Raw genomic sequence first — 23,585 nt, forward strand, 5'->3', positions numbered from 1 at the left:
GAGCTCCAGAATGTATCCCAGTGTCTGCAGTATGGGTGGCTGTTACATGTGTGGAAATAAGTATGAATCTTTAGCGTGCCAGAGAACTTACAGGATAAATTGTGAATGTGCCTCTTTAAAAATGGATGCCATTATAACTGAACATCTTAACAAAGCATTGAAATCTTAAATTGGAGAGAGCTCATTCCTGTCTTGCCACTAAAAATCTCATAATGAACCTGGAATAAAGATGTGCTCTTGAAATGTGACAGGAGAAGAGGGGGATCAATCATTCCATTAAATGTAATGATCTTCCTAAGAAGCAGTAACATGTTTATACCACGAAAACCATTTTAAAGCAACACTTAACATGGCAAGTTTAAAAGAGAATGGGTCAGGCAAATATGCTACTAATAATTGAAGGAAGATTATTCTGATATATAAAAGTGCCATATACCATTGAATAATGTGTAAAAGATGAATACATGCTTCTAATACTGTAGGTCCTCTTTTGGCGAGTCAGTTGTTTCAAATTGTTTTGATTATTTTCTGAGTGTTCTATCTAATGTGGAAGCTTTTTTGTAGAGAGGATTTTAACAGGCGTTTGGGATATCAAATAACAGATCCCCACTGATAAAAGCCTTAGTCATAAAGGCTTTTATATAAAAGAGATCTCTTGAGAATGTTGTCTTTTGGGCGTAGGAGAATCTTTAATTGAAGAAGCACTACATATTTTAAACAATTCATCCAACTTGCTTATAAGTAGAGACGTTTTTAGGTAAAATTACTAGGACATTAGTCGGAAATATAATATCAGACCATGCACCTGTTTGTATAGTTTAGGAACCCCCATGAGAGTGAGGTGTTCTCTTGATGTTTCAGATTCCATTTAATTAACAACACTGTGCAAGATGGCACTTTTCAGAAATGCAGTGAAAGGTCAGGAATATACCAATCTGAATTTTTGCAGCTATATTTAGGCCAGTCTAAAAATTGAAAGTCTGTTATTTTCACGCAGTATTTTGTGAGCCTGTAGAATTCTATGTCTAGAAATATGTAAATTATACCCTAGTACCCTGTTTTTCCTACATAGAAAATTGCACATGGCAAAAGGCACACATTTTAGCGGCATGACTTGAATGGATTTTACCTGCTATAATTAATTCAGATAGGGGAGGGTTCATTTAGAACAGAAAGTCCTATGGTGTTACAAGACACCTGTTAAATATCGCACAGTGCTGACTAAATACAAAAGGAGGTAGTTATAGCTCAGAAAGCTTTTAATAGCATGAAGCTGTCATACCTGTTTGATGTTTTTCATCACATTGTCTTAGGAGAGAGAGGTATCCAGTGGATATGAAAACTAGTCCCTCAGTAATTCTAAAGGGTTTGTGTTCTGAATAGTTTACTCTATGTAGAGGCACAAGAAAGGAATTCCTCTGTCCTGTATTTGCTGCACCATATGAGCCACAGTAAAGTGAACGGTGTTGTCTTTGTATTAAACCCATGATTGCAGTACCTAGACCAGTGTAGATTATTGAATAGAGTATTTTGTGTAGTATTATGGAAATTTAATATTAATTTAATAAAATTGGTATATGTCGAATGACAAAAATGAGTGATCTCTCAGTTCCTACTTTGAGATTTTTTTTTAGTTCTATATAATAATTTTCAGGACAGCCTGTTAACCAATACATTTCACCTTTCTGGTCAAATTAGCTCTTATAATAGGTTGAAGCAGAAAACACATTTTGACAACATATCAGTTGTCTGGATCCCATACAGAAGAATCTGCCGCTTCTCAAAAAGAAAAAGAGTTTTTTTTCAGAAAAATCTGAAAAAGAGATCCAGAAAGGGAAAATCTGGAACTGCTCAAACTGCCAGACAGTCCTGACTTCCGGTCCTGTTTGGAAGCTGCGGAGACTTGTTCGGCGCTCTACAGTCAGCACCATGCTCTTCGTGGTCAAGCGGAGCAGCAGCTGTAATGGCCTTTGGGCTTTAGGGACGGGGTTGCTATTAACAGTGAATATGCTGAGGGGTCTGGGGAGTACAGACCTCCTTCCTGGTTTCATCAGAGAGCGTTTAAATCCGGACTCAGACATAATGTCGGAGTTGAGATTTGGATTTTTCTCAAACTGCCCAATTAAAAAAAAGAAACGGCATCAGGTTTTTCACTAAGGACACGAGGAAATCTCTGCTGCGGCAGCACTAGTTATCCTCTGTAGCGCGTGTTAAGAGGACAGTCCCCACAGAGCAGTCCAGTCCGTGATCTAGCAGGTCTGTGATGTGACTACCTAGCTGATCACACCACCAGCTCCCTTCATTAGCCTTCTGATCTGGGGGTCGACATAGCTTGTAGCGTCGCTGTAATTCAGTGAAATGCTCCCAACACCCAAAAAGATTGATTCCATAAAATTGTGCTTGTTGAAAATATTTGACAGGTACCTTCAAATAGTAATTGTGGATAGATAGATGATCCTGCTGTGAAATTGAACAATTTGAGATTCAGCTTCTTTCTAAAAAAAATAAATCGATAGGCCCTAGCGTTCAAAATTAATATAGCCGTAAGACCATTTAAAAAAAAAATCCTTATTTTCAAAGCACTTAGAAAACTACTTTTTCCCCTTGGTAAGCTATACTTGAAATAAAGAGCCTGTCTCGGGAGAGATGGAGACCTTTCATCTGGTTGGAGGTCATTGGAGAAAAACTATTTTCACTCAGATCTGGTCTTCGAGAACAAACATCATGGATGTAAAATAATCTTTCGACTTGGGGAGTTAATTTGTTCTTCAAGGGAGGATAAAGTAATAACTGTTAAAGCTGCACCTCTGTGTCCTGGGATTGGCACAGCAGCGCATTTGGTTTAGTTTTGCCGTGTTATTTCTGGATGAGGAGGAGAGCTGGCGTCTTGAGAAATGTAAAGTGTGCGCGGCAGACAAGCGGCGTGCTGCATTCTTAAAGAGAGGCCCTCACAGGTTGATGGATATATATCCCGGCCTCGGAGCTGTGGGTGTGTCGTGTGAAAGAAGTTCATGAAAGGGGTGAGAGTGGAGTCTATGAGGGCAGCGGTGATGAATGTGTCTCAGGGTCAAAGTTCCACGGTCTGAATTAATTCCCTCCTCCCATTTATTTCCTTGTGTGCACTTCTCCCTTGTTGTGGTCTTGACTGGGGAATCATTGGAGAGGCCCGGAGGGATACACCACCAAGGCTACTTCAGTACCCAGATAAACCCAATGGATTCTTTTGGGTAAAACCTTGGAATAATTTTAGTCTATTATAGGCTGTGACTGAATGTCCTCGGGGCTGGACATAAGTAGAAACCCATCTAAAACAGACTAAAACTCATTTGTGGATTTTCCAATGTGTACCGCATCCTTTTGAAATGCTCCCCAGAGTAGTGCTGGTAAGAACATAAGACCGTTTCATGATGACTTTATAATACTGCCTCGATGGTGATATGAATCTATTACAGTGCCTAAATCTTATTCATGCTGTGCACTTTGTAATTCTGCAATACGTATGGCGCATTAACCCTGTACATTTTTTCTAATTATACTTGCAATGTATGGGTTTTTTTTTTTTACATTCTTTGTAATTGTTTTACAAGGCATGGAGTCTTTTAGGAGAAAGCACTGACAATGAGTTATAGGAATGTGAATATTAATTATCTCTGGCCTTATCATAATTTTAGAAAGTTTGACTGTCTGAATCTCCCCATCATACAGACCAGTTTTTATTTCCCCCTGCTGACTAGTCACCCTTACTTTGCAACTTTAGCAGAAATGGACTGATTTGCTGTTGGTATCCTGAATGAGATGATGTATTTTATTCTGGGTTACCTTCCCCTAGAACCCCACGGCACCTTACATTATCTCAGACAGAATGGTGACGAACGTGAAACAGAGATAGAGGGCTATCTGGTGATGCTATATCATGCATTCTCTTTCATCTCAGCTGTTCTCTTCTGGCACCTTAAATCAGAATATTTTGCTGATGGTGCTGTTAACCAGAAGATGCTCATCACGCACAAATCCTCTGGAACATGCACTGTCATCATCTGCTTCTTTTACCCACTGTAACTCCGTAGCACAAATTTCAGCATCCGAAAGAGATCACTACTGGAATGTCAGTCACCTGTTAACCCGCAGGGGTTTCTGCTGGCTGGCAAGCTCTGGATAGGTTGGGCAACTTCCAAATGAGTCCTGCACTCCGATCAGAGGTGCTCATGATTTTTACATGTACTGTAGTATGGAGGTGCAGTAGTTAGCAACCCCACAGAGCTGGGGCTCTGGGTTCAATTCCTGGGACGTTATTTGCATGTTTATATGTTTTTCCCATGTTCAAGTGGGTTTCCTCCAGGTGCTCTGGTTTCCTCCCACAGTCCAAAGACATACTGGTAGGTTAATTGGCTTCTGGGAAACTTATCTGTGGTGTAAATGTGTGTGTCTGTGTGTCCATGTGGCCCTGTGATGGACTGGTATATCCTGCCTGGCACCTGTAGTTTGCAGAGTTAGGCACCAGCTCCCCTGCAACCTTGTCTTGGATGAAGCGGTTAGAAAGTGAATGGATGTTTCAGTTGTTTATTGGTGTTTGTGTTGATTTTGAACATGTCAAATATATGGAGATTTCTTTGGAAGTGAATGGCGCATGCTTTTTTCTTAGAACTAAAAGCATACAGACATCATCCATCTGGGTGTGAAGCTGTACTGAACCAGAACTGTAGACTGTGTCTTGCTGTACCTGAACAGCTGCCTGTGGGGTGTTCCCTCGCGTGCTTGAGCCCTTCTTTGTTATCAAATGAGTCAGCCTGTGAAGCTTCCAGACTTTTTAACAAGGAGGTGGCTTGAAACGCCTTGCAGTAAAACCCAAAGCCCTGCAGAGAATAGTGTGTTGAGGTCAGAAAAGCAGTTAGCGTGAAATGAGAGGGCCGTGTGGAGTTCACAGGGGAAGAGATCCCAGATAGCCAACTTGCTTTGTGGAATTGCTTTTCCCCATCAGTCTTGTAACGACATTTTATAATCACCGTCAGTCAGGACTCCAGACAGGCCAAAGGTTAACCACTCTTCCTTTTGTTTTTGACTGTAGGAGTTATAATTTAGAATCAATTGCCCTATTTTGCTTGGCGGTTTGCCTTTGGTCGTACTAAAGGAAGGTTCACGGTCATGTCAGAAGCCATTGTCTTTATTTTTCTGCGTCTTCTCTTTGTACTGGGACGTGGGGGCCGTGCGGATTCCAGAAGCTCAGTGTGCCACAATTGGGGTCAGTTAGTAAGCCTTGTAAAGCATTTTAGTGAGAAGCACTGTCCTCCACGTCCTGCATTTGCTCTTCACCTGAAACCTAACTAGCTACACCTCCTCTCTCTCTCTCTGTGTCATTCTTTGTCTCCTTCTTGGCCTTGTGTCCTATTGCTTTTGACTTAATCACCACACTGCCCGCCTTTTCTCTCTCTCCTGCTGTTTTTCTTGCTCTGTTCCCATCTTGTCTTCCTTTACCATAATTTGTCTTACCTGGCAGCCCTCTCTTCCCCACGACGGCTTCTATTTTTCTGCTCCCACTCGCCGCTGCTCCCCCCCTCCCCCATCTGTCTCTTCCCCTCTCGGTGTCGTCGTGAGAGCGCTGTAATTAAGACCTCACTGTCTGGCCCCCTCTCTCGCGCAGGATGACTGGCAGCTCTGCTCCGATTCCCCTGGTCTGCGCCAGGCCTGTTTCAAGCAGGGCAGCAGTAAATTGGAAACTGAGCTCTGCTAATAAAATGTCACAGATTCTGGGTTCTTTAAAGGGTATTTCTGTTATTGCATTTTTTTCCCCTGATAAATGAGAAGAAGGCCTGTCATGTCAGGCAACTCAGTCTTGCACACAAGCTACTAAATGTAAACTCCTCTTGATAAATCATAAAACCAATTGCAAAAAATGAACAGTCCACATACTGCCTTTCTCAGCGTTTAGATGCAATGTTTCTGTGTTTCAATGTTTCAGTGTTTCTGCTTCCCTGCTTTGAGTAGGAGTAACACAATAACGTCAATTGCTACGTTCACTAAAATCTGAATGTGGATTTATTAGTGTGGAGAGGGGGGGATGATTGAATTTAAGTTTGGACACTTGCAGGTATTAATCGATTTAGTGTTTTATTGCTGCAGGATCAACAATTGATTTTGATTTCACATTTATTGGTAGTTAGCAGATTGCTACAGAATCACCCTGTATGGCCGTGAGTGATTGTGTGCAGTATTGTCGAGACGGCGAGCACAGCATTTAACATTGGGTTTGTACGGACTTGAACCCTAATCTGTTTTCACTTGAATTAGGCCCAGGTGGAAAAATCTTGATGGTTTGAATTGCGGAATTGAAAAAGATGCATGGTACACTGTGAGGAAGAAATCGGGCAAAGTCAAAATGCCCCTTGTCACAGGTAACTTCTGCACCTCTGGCATCTGGTTGCGTTATGGCTCCAGTCGTTGAGATTTTGTTTGGGATCGTACCTTATGTGATTTTTTTCAGAATTAAGTCGGTGATTATCAATCGCTCATCTACATTTACAAGGGTGCTCTGTGTCTCGTGATGAAATGATTCTATGCTGTTTAATAAGTTAACACCCAAAACATGTAAAGAAAACAAAATGGTGGCAGTTTTGTGAAGGCATGTTTGGCCGGTAGTGTTTGTCAAACACAACATTTTCAAAGAGGGCTAGACATGTGCCGTATCTGTTTCAAAAAGTGGATTTGGTAGACGAGGAAGACTGTCGGATGTAACTGTGGATTTTGCTGTATGAAGGAGCTGACAGTGACAGAGGAGAAGACAGGGGGAGGCGGGGAGGCAGTTGTAGTTGACTTTGGTCAGGAGCCAGAACTGGGGCTCCAGGTTTGTTTTAGCACAGTGTCAATATTAGGATTGCTACTGCATGCTGGAGTGGAGCTCACGGAAAGAGAGACACTGACACTGACCAGAGCCAGTGAGTGTGGGAGTGTGCGAAATCTGTCGGCACTTGGGACAGTGCCAGGGAGTCTGGCTGTGTAACCTTCTGGTCACGGGGCGGGGCCTGCTCTTTTAACTCAGCTTTTAAAGTCCAAGTCGGGAGTGTTTCAGAGCCGAACATGTGAAAGGGCTTCCCCGTGTTACGGTAATCTCATTCCAAAGCCCGATGGACAGCAGATTCTTGTTTTCTAAAAGTCTTAATATAAGCCAGTGCTTTCTGCTTTGACTCACCTGGTGTGTTCCTCAGCTTTTTAGGCTCTCAACTCTTTTGCCTTCTGTCGTGTCCCCCGGCCCCAGTCTTTCAGCTCAGCATGCACTTTCTTCTCCTGCTTTTCAATCTGCTGAGCTCAGAAGACGGTGGCAATGAGGGAGCCAAACCCAACCTTTGTAACAGCCTGTGCAACTCTCCGCTTTGTCCAATATGCAATCTGGTGTGAAGAACAAAAAGCAAAAGGCTCTTATGCACCAAGAGCAGGTGCTGAGCACTATTTTTCCCTGCACAAATAAACGCTTTTCTTCCCTTCTTGTAAGCCTCTAGCGGCCCATCACCATTTACCTCTCTCTCTCTCACCTCTGAACAGGCTGGAAGGGCACTATGCGTGGTTGTCACCCTCCTGGTCCTGCAGTTTGTGTGTGCCGGCGCGCAGCTGTAGCTGTGTGTTCAATTGTGTTTGAAAGCCAGTGTGTGTGGGAGGTCGTTAACTCATCTTTGTCTGTTCGGAAGCTGGTGCTGAAGACCTTTGCGAGACTGGGGAAACTGTGCTCTCATTCTCGCTGTGAGTGAAAGGTACTAATGCACTTCCCGCAAACACTTAATAATGGCCGTGCAGTATTAGTGCTGAGCCGCTCAACTGTAGCTGGGGGAAAAAAAAGGTTTCTTTGGAACAAAGCCTTTCAAAAGTCTTTGTTCGTCCTCTTGTAACACTTTGTTAATGTCACATCTTAAATTATTTATCCATATTAATTGAAATGTAGTCTGAAATGGACATTAAGCATTACTCAGAACTGCCTGCAGGGACTTTATGCACAGCTTCATAATGCCACTCAATGAGTGAGATCTTGGAAGATGGATTGTGCTTTTTGTCAGACTCATTCAGTGCTACATGCTTTTAAATAAGAGCTTTCTGCTTTGGATTATAAACCAAAAAGTAAAAGTTTGAAGCAAGTATGTGTTGTATGTAATTTATGCTTTGTGCTTGCATAGTCCATTAAGCTGTGTATGTGATCTAATTGTATCTACGCCCGTGTGATCATACCTCCTTGTGTTGAAAGTTGCCTTGGTGGTCGTCTTATAAAGAGACAGCTCCTCTCCTGAGTTATTCTGCCTTGGTGCACTTGTATTGTAATCATAAAAGGCATCTGAACCCCTGTTATGAAGGCCTGTATCATCCTGTGGCTTGTTTTCAACATGTGCTTGCTCAACCTTAGCTAGATCTACTTAACTTCTCCCAGAAAGTACAGAGCTGAGAGCTTCCAGGATTGCAGGCAAAGAGAGAGAGCATGGGAAGCAAATATTGACTCTGGTGTTGCAATGCAGAAAGCCAGCCTCAGTCCCAGAAGCTAAATCTCTATCTTCTGTGTCCCTTTTGCAGGATCCCTGGGAAACGGGAGCTCAGATCACGTTTCCACTGGCAGTCAGGTTGGTGATCAGAGTTTTATTGTTTTTGTTAGAGAACTGGTGCTGGAAATATTTTAGCTTCTTAGCTAAATAAACACAGCAATTCCTCTCACCTCAGTACCAGGTTCAGGATTTTTCTGGCATTTGTACTGCAAGGTTTTGGAAACGGAAAATAAAGAATAATGGAAATTCTTAATCTTGTTAAACTAAAACAAAAAAGTCAGGTCCTTAAAAAGACGATTGTCTCAGAAGTGTTGTTACTTTGCACAACAAAGTGTTGTAAGAGCACTAGAAGTGCCCATTGGAGCCCAGTTAAGTAAATGAGCCCAATACCTGTGTTCTGCCTCATATAATATTGGGGAATGTGCTCTTGCTTTGCAGATAATCTCTGGACAAATAATGGCATGAGCACTTCACCCCGTTTTGCAAGATCTGCTGGAGTTTGTGCAGAGATGTATTTTGCTGATCATTTCTGTTATGGTTTTTACTCATTTGTTTAACCTTTAATCGAATTTTGCCAAGTCAAACAATGTAGAATTTCAGTCTCTCTCTTACGGTGATCTTTTTATAAAGGTTTACTATAGTGTACTATAGTTTAATCATAGCTCAGTCCTTAAAAGTGTCAGCACTGACTTAAATTTGGGTTTATACAGGAATACAAGATTTGAATGAAAGTGTATTGTCAGCATTTAAAAGAAAATGTCCTTATTGAACACACAATAAAAAAATTAAGTGTAAAGATCTAAGATGATGGACAATTATGTGGGGATTCCTGCTTTAGCCAACCAGCTTATTTTCTAATGAGCTTTACCAAGACTGTTTTATGTTTTTCATACTGTTTTATGAATTGAATTAAAATAAGGGTGGCATTAACATTGAGTCTGTAATTCAAAGCCATAACTTATTTTCAGTGATGAAAGTTCTCCCAACTAGCTTTTTAACACTTAAGAACTTTGAACCCTCTTTAATGTGATTTAGACAAAACTCTGGATAATTGAAATATTAATTATTTGAAGCGTGCTTGTTGTGTGCTTATTAACCCACTGTGTTAGTTTTTGTCTCTCATTCTTTGTACACGTCTGGGATATTTGTGCTCGTACCAAAGAATTCCTGTAATTAATACTGCTCTTATTTATCCAATTATTTTGAATTTTGGACAGAAATGGACATGTACTGTATCATGACTGGTTTTGTTTATTTGTCGTTGGATATTTTTTAACATGCACATGACGTTTCATCTAATTGTTGACATTTAACATTTTGAGTCTTAAAACAATATTACAGCAAAATTGTAAAAAATCTACAAGTATTTGTTTCTTACATCCTTCTGTTCACATTTCAATACATCACAGTTTCGGGAGCTTGTAATAATGCTCTTATAATGCATAGAACTTAAATTGTAAGCATGTCCACATGTAAAGATGTTACCTGAAGACTTAGAAAACTGTCCAAGAGAGATTCATTAAGCACTAGTAGTATGCCAAGTATGCATACTGCTAATCAGATATTCATAAAGAAAAACATTTGACTGAAACAGCACAGATAACATACCTCTCAAATCCAGGAGGAATCAAGAATCTGTCAGCCACCTTTACAGTAGCTGTTCAACGTGTTAATAAAACTGTTGAATTACTACAGCATACATGTACTGTAAAACCCAGAGCAGTTGTGTTATCATTGAATATTCATTCTGTCTCTTAATCCTTCAAAGACTGCCTGAATGGGCTTCATATTCTTTGTTCTCTGTAAGCTGGCATCTGTCTGGAAGATGGTATTCTCCGCTGTCATGCCTACTGTTTTAAATTAAATAAAATTATAATTAGTCTCTGCTTTCTGATTTATACAGTAAATATGACCAGCGTGGAGGGGATGGGGATGTTGATGAGCAAGTTAGGCAGGAGAACATTCCTTTCATGGAATGTTTCAAGCCTTCTTATTGTCCATTGCTGAAAAAATGCAACTGCTACAAGCACGTGGATTGTAGGATCAATATGTAGGGTGGCATTAAAGACTTTTGGAATTGGAATGCAGTGGGATTTCTCTGAGGCGCTACAGAAAGTGTTGGTAAGCAGAACTCTGTGGGAAGAAATTACAGAAAATGCTTCACTTGGTGAAAGAGAAATGAAGCTCTTCATCTGCCCTCTCTGCTTTTAATGTTAGTCCGGATGTTAAATACAATCCTGCGGATTTTCACCGTAGAACAGTAGTGACCGGACAGCTAATGCATAGTAAAATAAACGCAGAGATTCATTCTAATCCATCACTTTCACCTCTTCCTGCTAAACCAAAGCAGAATAATTATCGAGCAGCTGTCTGAAAGAGCTGCTTCATTTTTATCTTCTTTGACATGTCTCTGCACAAGTGTCCTCATCTAAGCGCTCGCTGCAGGTAGGTGGTCTTTGAGGAAGGCCTATTCAAATGTCTTTCAGGGTTGTCTATGAAGAGACTGGCAGAATGGAAGTTTCGACCAGGAAGCAAAGCGAGTGGCAGTGTTTGTCTTGAGATGCAGGGAGGTACTCGGTGTGTATATTTGGAAACCGGGAGGTAGGCAGTGTTTGTGTCATGAGGCTGGGAGGTAGGCAGTTTTTACACTGAAGGACTGAGCGATAGCTAGTGGTACCTTATTAATTTGATAGGCTCTGGCTCCAGGAATCTTCTTTTGAAACAGAATTTACTGCCATTCTAGTTTCTCTTGAGAGGCCCTAGCTATGGAGGTGGAAAGAAGAGACCTCACCGAACATATACAATGAAATGATCATGTGTGGTCTCTGTTTTGTACAAGTACTTTAAAATGCTTGCCAAGAAGAGTACCCTTTTAACCCTAGCAGTGCTGCTCAGTGCCTCACACTAATTAAGGAGCAGTGCTCCACTTTGCTTGCCAATTCCCCTGCTAAACTGTGCGGCTCAGAGCTGGGACTCTTACTGTAAGACAAGGACGACTGTGGCTCTAATATGGTCAGTACTTACTGTCATTGGAGGGGTCACAACTGGGGGAGGTTCAGATCTGTGCAACACAGAACTGAAGGAATTTTGTTAGGTATCACACATACAGTAAGTAAATGCTCCCAAAGAGAGAGGAATTGTCCAGTTTTCGTACGCATCCACACCCTTTGTGCATCAAATTGGTACTCATATATTTCTCTCTGCATCAGCATTGCTTATTTTGAAATGAGCAGGTACCTGTATGACTGACCTTGATGAATATAGTCCTATGATTCACGGTAGAAGCGTGGTCTGGTACCAGAGTTTCTGCGTGAGATCTGAGAGGCTGCTGGGTGTGTGCTGGTTTTGACAAGCAAGGGAGCTTTAGTGCTGAAATGGAGTGGGTCGTCAAAAGAATTCAATGTGGGTTGTAAGATCTTGCGCAGAATAGTGATCAGGGTGGGAAAAAGACCCTCAGTGTATGGAGAGGAGAAAGGAAAGAGCAGGTTACATTTCTCTGGTTGGTTGCTCCTCTGTGACTTCCCATCGTTCCAGCCAGGGACGGTGAGAGAAAAAGCTGTAATTCCTAAAGGGAGCCACTCGTACTTCCATCCGCTCTTGAGCGATTGTAAGCTGCCCCTTCAATGAATAATAATAATTTCTTCCATTTCCATAGCACTTTCCATTTCCCAAAAGATCTCTCAGCAGTTCACAAACCGAAGGAGACCCACTTCACTCATCACCAGAGTGCAGGCTCACTTGGGCAACATGCAGCAGCCCCGCTGCACAGCAGAGGAGAGCCGAATTCAGGGGGAGTTAAGGGAGGCCAGAGTAAGTTTGTAGCCAGGATACTGGGGACACCCTTACGCTTAGGAACAGTGGTTTTATTAACAGTGTAGTGGATCTTGAGCAGCCCCAAATAGTCTGAACCTTGGTTCAAAGTCTCAGCTGGAAGGACAGTTTGGGAGATGACGTTTCCTTGCTGGGAAAAAGAATGTTGGAGTGTCTGTGAACATTTACATTAATAATAAGTATGAAGTTGTTTGATTGTTTAGGACTTGTTTAGGATTGTTTAGGGTGATTCTGCTGTTTTTTTGTTTCCTCTGAAGAGACCTCTTTCTCTCAGCAGTGCACGCGGACCTGTGCTCTTCTTTTTTTTTGTCAGTGGGGTAGAATGATGCAAGCCAAGTCTCACTCCTAAAACGGACTTGAAAACAACCGTGAAGACAGGCTGAGGGTTGGTTTCCTGTTTAACTGCCCTTTCCAACATTGAATATCTAATGATACATTTTTGAAGCAGCCAATTTGCGGATTCAGATATCATTCTCGCACAAAGATGCCGTAAACACAGAGCACACTGTAGACACTCTGGATTGGACACTGGGAATCAGTGAGCTAAGGGCTAAGATACTTTCTTTTAGTTCGGCCAAACATTAAAATGAAATGTTTAACATTTTAAAATGTAAAAATGAAACCAGGGCAAATGGAGATCTGGGTATCTCCTGCGGATCCGACTCGAGAACAGGGAGCAGCGCTTGGCCAGTCTCCCTTTTTGAGCAGTATGTTAATTACACAGCTGAGTTGTAGCAATCAGCCTAGAGTGGTGCCTCACTAACCTCTCAAAGAGACTCTTCACTGTCGACAGGCTGTCGGCACAGTGGAAAGGACAGATAAGGACTGCGTGGGAGCAGAGCCATCAGTTGGGAGATGGAGAAGTGGGGCTGAAGGAGAGGATGTTTATTACTTCACAGACCCCTCCCCCAAGTTCCTCCTTCCCTAACAATTAGCATTAGCATATTAGCATCTGGGGTGTGGCAGTTAGTGCTTTTCCCTCACAGCTCTTGGGTATCCCCGATTCTGATTTAGACTGGGGTGCATTCTGTGTATTTTTCCCCATGTTCCTGAAGTTTTCTGTGAGTGCGCCGGTATTCTCCCACATCCCAGAGACACACACAGGCTAGGTTAACTTAGCTGTTTCATTTGTCCCTTTTTCCAGTTGGCAGCACCTCCAGGGAGAGAGCAGTCACGTGCCCTCCGTCTGGCCTTGGGTCCTGTGCCGCCAGGACAAGTGACTCTCTTAGGATGAAAGGATGTTAGCATCTTTAAAACCACTGAGCTTAAGAAGAACGTAGGAAAGTTACAAATGAGAGGAGGCCAGTTTGTCCTCTGGCCAAAGTATCAGCTAAACCACGTGGCTCTGCAGTGCCTCCTGTTCTCAGTTTTAAATGCACACGGTTTCTGCTAGTGTCCTCCGGTTGAGGACAGTGAAGAGTCTTGTTTCACTGATAAGAACGTAATGGTTTGTAAGCTCTTCAGCTGTTAAGTTTCGAATCTGCACTGCTGTACAATATGTTCTCTGCCAGGGTCCCAGCAGAATAGACCATTTCCTAATTTATTAAGTCTTAGATAATAAATCTCCGATCAGAATCTCAGGAGTTGGTGTTGGGGTGACTGATGTTGCAGTCAGCAGCTCACAATGATGAAGTCTCCAGTGGCAATAAGATGGTACTCTATGCTTCAACTCAGTATGAAAGTGAAAATCTTAAGGGTAATACTTTTGGTGTTGACTGCAGGCTGCAGCTTTTGAAAATAAGTAAAAGCTTTATTATGCATGTTTGCTGTGCAGCTTTTTGGGGAAATGAATATGAATAACTAGACGGTACAATCTGATATAACTTTGTTGCGGTACAATTATTAATTTGCCTGACTGAAGTCTGTTTTTCTTATTAAACAGTAGGATTTTTCCCTACCATACAGTACATCCAACACAGGAACAACTACTGGGCAGTGCTCAAGAGTGCATTTTAAAAGTAATTATCCAAACTCTGTATGAATATGCAAAAAATGAATGTTAGGTTCCTATATTAACTTAAAACTGAAGTAATGAAATGAGAAGTCAAAAGAGAAACGTTTACAACCAACAAAGGCTTTGGGTTATTCATATTTAAAAATATTTATAGACTCCTAAAACTAACAATTTAATTGCTGTTGCATCATAATTCGAATTTTAAAGATGAACTTTGTTTAATTAAAACTACATGTACTGATTTAGTTAAGCAAATTAATATTGCTTTAGGAAGAGATCCATGCACCAGTCAGAAGGGTCTGAATCTTCATGATTTACAAGGATAGTTCACTAGACACAAACAATTCTACATTTTGGCAACAAGTTTGGACATGTAATCTCTAGACACCGCTTGCAAGTCTTGTAGCTCAGCTGAATTGCACTTGAACTTAAGTTGAACTTCAAAGGCTCTGTGGGCTCATAGCAGAACTCTCTCAGTTCTGGTTAACCTGGAGCCTGATTCAGCCCTGAGTAGAGACTCCTGTGAGGTACACAAGCCCGAGGTTTCATGATATCATTACCTCATCCCCTAACCCTCGGTCACTTCCAACTTGCATGCAGAGGAGAAACCCAGTCCTTCTTTCCACAGCTCTATCAGCACTCCCACGCACGCAGGACCCTGAGACACGACTTGTCTGCTTCTCTGGCAGCCTACACGTGCTGCTCAAAGGCCTGCACTTATGTTCTCTGGGGAAAACAATGGGACTTCAGAATTTTGTAAGTGTCCAATGTCAGCCTGACCAGTGATGGATGTTTTGAACTTGCAACCCTATTTTGAATAAATATGCTCCTATGAAGTCAAGATAACATTAGATATTTTCCATCTCATCAGATCACTTCTGTGTGTGTGTGTGGTGGGTCTCATCCACAGAGTCATTTATAGGACTGTTTATGTTCAGGCTTGGGTGTACTGGGAAAAGGCTTCACTGTTTTGGTCCTTGTTTATTGTAATGCAGCGGGACTATTGTAACAACAATTTAAAAAGAAATTGAGCGAGACTGAGCTGCATTGAGCACCATCCTTATGAGTGTTAACCAAAGTAATGTGCATACATGAGTTTGTCTTACCTGCCCTTCCACATCTGTCACTGAATGTGTGCTGGCTCTGAATTTTTGGAAGAGCACTTTTGTATCTGAGCTCAGAGGTAAAGTAAGCTTCCCTATCCCTAGGGTAATCAGGCTAAAGATGCAGGTTTTGATTCAGATTTGCATCAGTATCAAATATGCAACAAATTAATTTTGTTGCTGGACAATACTGCAGCTTAGTTTGAGGCGGTGAATTGCAGTCCCAGTCCATTGCAGGGTACACATAGAAACAGACACGCACTCACACAAGGGCTGATTTTCCTGGGAGCAATTACAGTATAGCCATTGAGCCACCATGTTACCCCACACGTTTGTGGATGTAATTTCCCACTTCAGTCATCAGTAAAACAGCTGGTTTGATTTGCCTGGTAAAATGAAAACATCAATGAAATCACAAAAATGTTCTTGTTTTGAGTCCATGTGCATCCCCTCTATAGCTTGAAAGCGTGACAGCAATATCCATTTAACTTGGGTTTGCTGTACCTAATTCACAAAGTGAGATGTGTTTGCAACGTTTGTGAGACTTAAACTATGGCTCACCTAACAGTTGGTTCTTCTCACGTGGAAATTCCAGCATTCAAGCAGGTGAATACCAGCAGTATATCATTTGTCCACATTTCTGACAAAGGTTTTCCCATGTGGCTTGATGAATCTAAGGCAGCTAACAAAGATATGATGTTGACTGCAATACTGTACTCTGCTTTAATCCTCCAGCAATAAATTGAGTCCCTACATTTTACCAACCTGTGTGCAAAATACAAAAGTATTAGTATACTTTATTTATACTCCAGTATAACTATATGGGATATATGTGGTGTAAACATATGAAGGGAATGCACTGTATTAGTGTACTGTAATAATCATCCTATGTGTCCTTTTTGTATTATGACTTGTAACAGCATACAGAGGTAGAACCAAGTCAACCAAGTTGTGAGCAAGACAGTTTCTGGGATACTACAAGAGGAGTATGAGGACGCTACTTGTTCTGGTCTAAATTCTAATCCAGGTTGTCTCCAGTAATACTGCTTAAGTCACTATTAGTCTAGGAATTGAAAATTTGAACAGGGATTTGGCCATCAAGAACATGAGGGTTGGTTAAAAACTAGAGAAGGCCTTTTAGTCCATTTAGTAGTAAAGCCGGCGTCACACTACAGGGCTTGACACGACTTCTAGTCAGAGAGAATGTCAAATTTAACAACTGTAGTTCCTGAATCTTGCTGCCTTTTCTGCCCTAGAGGGCTTCAAATGATACGACTAGGAATCGCAGGGGGTGACTAATTACACAATTCCCTCACGACATTTCATCAGGGTTCCCAATCTCATATTGCGCCGCGAAAGTTACGCAAGGTTGCCTCATTCTGGCAGCTAATCAACGTGCAGGACAAGAGGAGCACTGCACGAAAGTAAGCAAACAACGTGGAGAACAAGCACGTGAACATCTTGAAAAATGTAACACAGGCATTGTTTTCCACAAATAAACATCTTGAAAAATATCATTCTTATTTATAAATATAAAACAAATTTAGAAAAATAAATCACAGTTAAAAATATAAAACACCTTTAAAACAAATATTGTAAACAAATTAGTATTGCGCTATAACGTGTCCCATAATGGGCACATTATCTCACAAGTATACATCGGGCTCACTGCCCACCCCTACGACTTGCGACTCGCTATGAGAAAATCAAACCAGTTAGATTTAAGAGCGCTATGAATAAGTCGCTGGGGGTGTCACATTACACAACTGACGGTAACGGGCGCACACTGCAACTCTGTACAATTTGCTGTGATTTTCTTACGATTATGTAAATGAAGGCTATGACTGAAAATCCCTGGAAAAGGCATGTAGTGTGACGCCGGCGTTAGTAGTTAATTGTCCCAAGCATCTCAAACAGCTCTTAATTGAACGAATCAAGGCTGTATCAGATTGAAGAAAACTTGGAAACTTGATGCAAGCTCCCCTAGTCCTCAGTCCAAAAAGGTGCCTTCTGTTATCATTAAGAACACAAGAAAGACTGGTGTAGATCTGGTAGTCTATTCCAAATCTAGTTTTATTTGATGCCAGAAAACAAAAGGGTACAACAAGGTGATCTAGTTTTACCTAAATAAATACTGACTGTATGAAGCAGTTAGTAAATGGATGGATGAAACAAATGTGAAAAAGACTGAGGAGAAATCTGCTGTGAATTTTAAAAGATTTATGCAGGAGGTAGTTCTGCATTTCCTTGTATTGTTTTTATGTTTTATTTTGACATTTTCCACTTGAATCGTGCCTCTCATGGTTTCACTTTCTTTTATTTGTGTTTTACGCACAGACATTTCTCGCTAGAGTGTGTAGGAGACAGATTTGTTTGGTATTCAAGTGCCATTTTTAATCTTTAAATATTTATCCAATCTAACGAGAGAGATTATCTTTAAGTTCTTACTCGTGGAAGAAAAAAATGGCTTTAATAAAAAAGGCACTTGTCTTCAGAAGCTGACAGTAGATATGATGTGTTCTCTCATCTAATTTGTCTCCTAGACAGAAACTTTAATAAGCTGAGTACTGAACAAGGGAAACTTTTCAGAATCTGATTGCTTTGCCAACAGTGAAATCTTTTACATTCACAGTTTTACAAAATTTTAATAACTAGAGTGGCAATAGCTCGTTTTCCGCACTGGGTTTTGTAGGTATAAACTAAATTTAATTTACATGACCACTACCTGCTTGAAGCACACTGATGAAGTGGGGCTTGGAATGTGCTAAACTGGGGATTATCATTTTCTTGAAATTGGCGACAGCAGTTCTTAATTCCAGCATGTAACATTGGGCTAATTGTGAAAGCAGTCTGAACTGCATTGGCAGTATAACGTAATGAGATGTGGTCAGTGGTTTCTGTCTCTCACAGGCATCATTGCTGTCTTTGTGAGACGGAACTCCAGAACAATGTAGATGAAATTGCAAGATAGCCTTAGGCGCCCTTGCAGGTTCGTAGTTTCCTGCTGGAGATAAAAAACATCGGCTTTGATAAAACGATAAACCACCATCACACCAAAGATAATCACGTAGTCACGTAATAAAAATGTCAGACTACAAAAGAAGTCTGCTGTCAGTCACCCCTTCCCTCTCTTTGTCCCTCTCACCCTCCAGACTGAGTCCCCTTTGCAGTGAACTGCCCGCAGGAATCAAAACCGCTCAGTCTTTAACCACTTTACCGCACCCACACAAGACCCCTCTGTTTGGACAGCGCCTGCGATCTCTCAGCTGTCAGTTACACTACTCTTCAGTGCTCTTATCTCTCAAACTGGTTATGTACTTTATTAATTGCTTTTATGCTCTGTGAACATGCAGTACATATCGACAAGCTGCCTTCTTTACTGCTTTGTATCCATTCTGTGTACCATTTAGCACTGACCGTTTTTCTGCCTAGCACTGCAATTTCAAGATGTGCTTGCCTTATTGTCATTTTATTAACTTTTTTTTCTGTGCATGATTGCTTACTTACCTAGGTAACCTAACTTAGTTTCAGAGGTAAAGTAAGTTCCCCTATCCCTAGTGTAATAAGGCCAAAGATGCAGGTTTTTATTCAGCTTTGCATCAGTGTCAAATTTGCAACAAACTAATTTTGTTGCTGGACAATACTGCAGCTTAGTTTGAGGCTGTGAATGGAAAATGTTTGTGATGATAGCCTGTTTGGAATTGTACTAGAGTTTACTCATCCCTCAATTTATGAAAGGAATTAGTTTGTAAGGTGAAAAATCATAAACCCAAACCAAATTAATGAAAAACCTTGAAAATCACCCAGTCTTATTTCAAATATTTAGAACGTTGTTGCTTGTTTGTGATCATTCTATTTGGCTGTGAAGGACGTGCCTTCTCTGTAGGGAAAATCTCTCCTTAAAGGCATGGAAATAACGAAAGTTTGTAAACCAGGGGATCGGTGTCTTGAAAATGAGCACGAGGAAGTTTTGACCGACTCTGTGAGCAGTAGTGGCAGAAGCAGGTGTATCGTGCTGGGCTCTGTATTGTGTTTGTTATATAAAAAGAAAAGATTATAGTCTATCAGGAGACTCCAACCCTGGTCCTGGAGACTATCTGTCCAGTAAGCTGAAGGTCACCCTAAATCATGTTTTTGTTTTTATTTAGCAACACTTGAAAATTACTGCTCAATTAAGTAATTTGGTCCATTAATGGAACTCTGGCCCTTGAGTGCTGAAGGGTATTGCTGAGGTTTTACACCAAATGATCTCAAAATCACCTAATTAAACTTGATCACGATTGAATGTTACAGTCAATTAATCCAGGTCTTTAATATTTCCTCTTAAGGCCTGTAGGACAGACCCTAGTAGGAAGCCACCGGTCTATAGTGATTGTCCTCCGGTCCTCCGGTCACGGCATTTGAATAAATGTGGTTTACAAAAGACCTAGCGGATTTCTTTCCTCCTCACTGCTGGAATGTAAAGATCAGCATTCCAGCGCTCCTGCAGTGGGGTCACGACCTAATGGACTTGGAGGGAACAGCCAGCCTACAATTTGAGCTTTGGGGGAAGGGGGCTGGTGCCCTTGTCAGTGGATTTTAATGGATAGTTCTCCTCTGGGAGACAGAATTGTTTGGTTAATTTCAGGCATTGACTTTCTCCTGAAGGCTTTGCTGGGTTTTTTTTTTTAAATGGGAATACTTTAAAGAGCAAGACATCTTGCCCTATTGGTTTGCATCCATGCTACGTGAAAGTAATTCTGTGCGTTTTGCACGCCTTCCAGTATCAACAGGATTTTGTTTGTCCTTCTGAACTGCCTGCCTGGGCATTTAGAAGTGTGTTTTTGTGTTGGCCCTTGGGAACAGCCTCGTGTGGACCATTTGAGCTACTTCAGGTTAATTGAGCTTTGAAAACAAGTCGGCCATCTTTACTCTTTCTAATGATCTGACCCCATCTGCTGGTAGGCTTACAGTACTGCCTCGCAGGCCCAGAGGTGGCTCTTGCTGGCTTTGTTTTTAAATGGACAATTATTTACGTGCTTAACTCCTGCTCAAGTTGGTAAAGTAACAGGTGGAATGGGCATTACTCTGAAGAGAGTGGTGTGCCACTAAAATAATTGGAGCACGAAAGGACCACTGTTCTCCCCTCATGTCCAAGCACTAATTGCTTGTCTTTGGACTATTTCTCTCTGCCTCCGTTAGAAACGTAACTCAAATCAATCTATGAAGACTATTTTTTAGACAGATCATTAGTCATTAAATTTACATACTGTATAGGATCATTCTATGAAACACCATATCTTATTTAACTGCTATGTGTTTCAGGCAATACAATTTTTTGAGGTAGTTCAACTGAGAGGTCAATTATAACAAGGTCAGGTTAAGGCTAATGGAAAGCACGGTGCAGCCAGGGGATTGTCCTTCGAATCAAGTGGATTATAGCCAAACATATCAATGGATGAGCTTTCTTTATCACAGTTGCATTATTGTTTTGGTCTTTTAATATCATACAGTATTTTTCCCTGTGCATGGGAACTCTTAACATCTCACACAAGGATCTAGAATATACATGTGTATGTATAAAAGCTATACAGTAGGTAAGCCATAGGACTTTTTAACTGTGCATCTGTATTACTCTTCTCTCTATATAACAGGCAATGTTTATGTGGAATAGCGTATGGTACCCATCAGTTGAGAAGACAATATCCTAGTAAGTGTAAACTCAATCTGCATGCCAAAAATGTCACCATTTGAAAAAGCGATCAGACATCCGTCACACATCTACAGTTACAACATGCTCTCAAACATCAAACTCCAAGCCAGTACTGTTTCTACAGGGTTGTTCAGGAAGCCAATCTGTCTTTATTCCACAGAAAATTGTTGCCTGTCAATCCACTACATCATGAAAACTACCACTTACAATTCACTTGACAACGGTGAACCACTTGGTGTAGGTGTTTATACTGTATATACTCCATTATGTGAATATAGCATTTTTGTGGTAATGGTAATTAAACATAAAATACAGAATCATCTATTTGGCAATATTATTCTAGTCAGTTGTCAGCACAGATTTACAGAAGGTTGATTTTGCTTAACTGTCTTGTTAAAGAGCAACCTAAAGCAATAAGGCACTCAGTGACGTGTGATAAGCTATATTAACATTTTAGTATAACCTTTGATGAAGTAAATTAAATATAAATTCATAGATTGCAGGCAGTGGGCATTTAAAGTTAGGCAAACCAATCTGGATTGGGAACTAGTTAATGAATAGAAAGTCATGCAGACAAGGGGTGAATGCTCATGTACTGTAGGAATGATGTAATTAGCCGAGTACCACAGGGATCTGTATTAGGATTTTTCCTCTTCCTAATTTATTTAAATCACCGTAATGCTGATATAGTTAATAAATGAGTCAAGTTGGCATTTATTGCCAATATAAGAGTGTTAGCAAACACTGTGCAAGTTGCAAAGGAAATTCAAAAATACTTGGACAACATTCGAGTCTGGGCAGATGGCACTTCATGTACACGTTCACAGAGTTACATGTAGGTAGCAAAAACATGAACTAGACTGTAAATCCAAGATGGGAAACACTGAGCTTGAGGAGACTGGTTATAATAAAGGCTTTCATGTTTCGTTAACACTTTGTTTCCTGCTCAAGCAATAAAAAGCAAGGATAGTTGTTAAAAGGTGTACAGCGCAGTCCATATTTAGAATAGAGTACAATTTTGCACACCGCTTAGGAAAAATATTACTGTTCTGGACCATATACTATCTAGGGCTCAAAGTAAAGTCCTAGACGAAGAGTCTTAATGTAATATTTTTCATCTTTAAAAGAACGGAATACAGTCCAAGGCAACCTGATCCAAATATTCAAAATCCTTAAAGACATTAACAACAGGATCAAAAGCTGACAACTATGGGGAAAGAGCTTTTGAACCCGAGAACAGAAGGCAATTTTCTTTATACAAAGGGCTGTGAGAGTCTGGAACAAGCTACCCTGCCACGTCGTTGAAGCCAGTACTTTGGCTTCTTTCAAGAAAAGGTTGGATGACTTAGCTACTAGGAACCACACTACCTAGAGGGGCCAAGTGGCCTCTCCTTTGGAAACTTGTTGGTTTCATTCTCATGGGATTGCTTTAATGTAAATTTTTTTATAGTGATCGGTCCTAAAATGACCTGACATTCCACTGGCTTGGCAAAACCTATGATTCAGTGATCAGCTTTTCCCGAATCCCACTTGTTTGCCCCAGGTTTGTAACGCACTCTCCTGTTGTGTTAAGGTCTGATGCATTTCTTGTTTTTCAACCTCCTGGCTTTTGTACGATTTGTGGCGATGAAGCAGAAGAGCAGAATATGGGGAATGAACATATTTTCATCTAGCAGTGCCCTTGAATAAACATTACACTTCAACGCCAAGTTTGAAATGGGCACTGGACCCGAATAAAAGGTTCTTTACAAAATGGCCTAATCGTGTGCCCGAGGTCTTTCAAATTTCTCATTGTTTGACATTGATTAATTAAGCACATAAATACAGTTAAGACAAAACCACATAAACAACATAACTGGAACTCATTAACACCTTAATCAGTTTTTTTTTTCTGTGCATCAACATCTCTGCAAGGATCCTTCCTGTTACTCTGTGAAAACTCGAGTCTCGAGTGTGGTTCACAGCTGTCTTGCACATTTCAGTTAAGTCAACTGCATTGCTTCATTCTGTGAAGTAAGGCAAGTAGGTTAAAAATGGCCACAAAACACTGTGGCTTTTGGATGTTCTGATAATAATACAACCCATTTACTGGATGAGTAGAGGCATTTGTGGCAAGATTTCAGTAAACAGCTTGAAAAACAGAACAGTAGCAGCATAAAGCTCTGTCTTATCCTTACCATTGCAGCCTTTTTCACAGCAGTGACCCTGCCCTTCCAGTCCTCTCACGCAAGAAAGAGATGTTAAAAACTGAGCACGCTTGTAATTGCACACAGTTATCTTTGAAAGAAGTCTTTCTTCAGAAACTGTAATATAGTGTTCTTCAAATATAAATCCCACGGTTGAATAAGAGCACTCACTGCCTTTGGAAAAATAACTATTTTGTTTTTTAAAATGTGTTCCATTTTATTTGACCTTTTTTTACTACAAGTATCAAACGCCAGGTGCAGGCAAACGTGAAGTGGCTGAAATTGCTGTACATCTGGAGTCTTGCT

General features: G+C 40.9%; 1 protein-coding gene across 6 annotated transcripts in view; it reads left to right on the top strand.

Moving 5' to 3' along the window:
• ndst2a (N-deacetylase/N-sulfotransferase (heparan glucosaminyl) 2a) overlaps window positions 1-23,585 on the top strand; it is a 134,202-nt gene that overhangs the window by 83,590 nt on the left and 27,027 nt on the right. For 3 of the 6 annotated variants that reach the window (XM_088635930.1, XM_088635931.1, XM_088635936.1), the window contains one exon: window positions 8,545-8,591. The exons of 2 other annotated variants lie outside the window; for them this stretch is intronic. The gene's annotated coding sequence lies outside the window, so the exon portion shown is untranslated. Of the gene's footprint in view, window positions 1-2,754; window positions 3,228-8,544; window positions 8,592-23,585 lie in introns of those variants that run through there. One more of the 6 variants, XM_088635933.1, reaches the window with a different exon arrangement.

This window comes from Lepisosteus platostomus, chromosome 6, assembly GCF_059453375.1.
Source record: "Lepisosteus platostomus isolate fLepPlt1 chromosome 6, fLepPlt1.hap1, whole genome shotgun sequence".
Taxonomy (NCBI): Eukaryota; Metazoa; Chordata; class Actinopteri; order Semionotiformes; family Lepisosteidae; genus Lepisosteus; species Lepisosteus platostomus.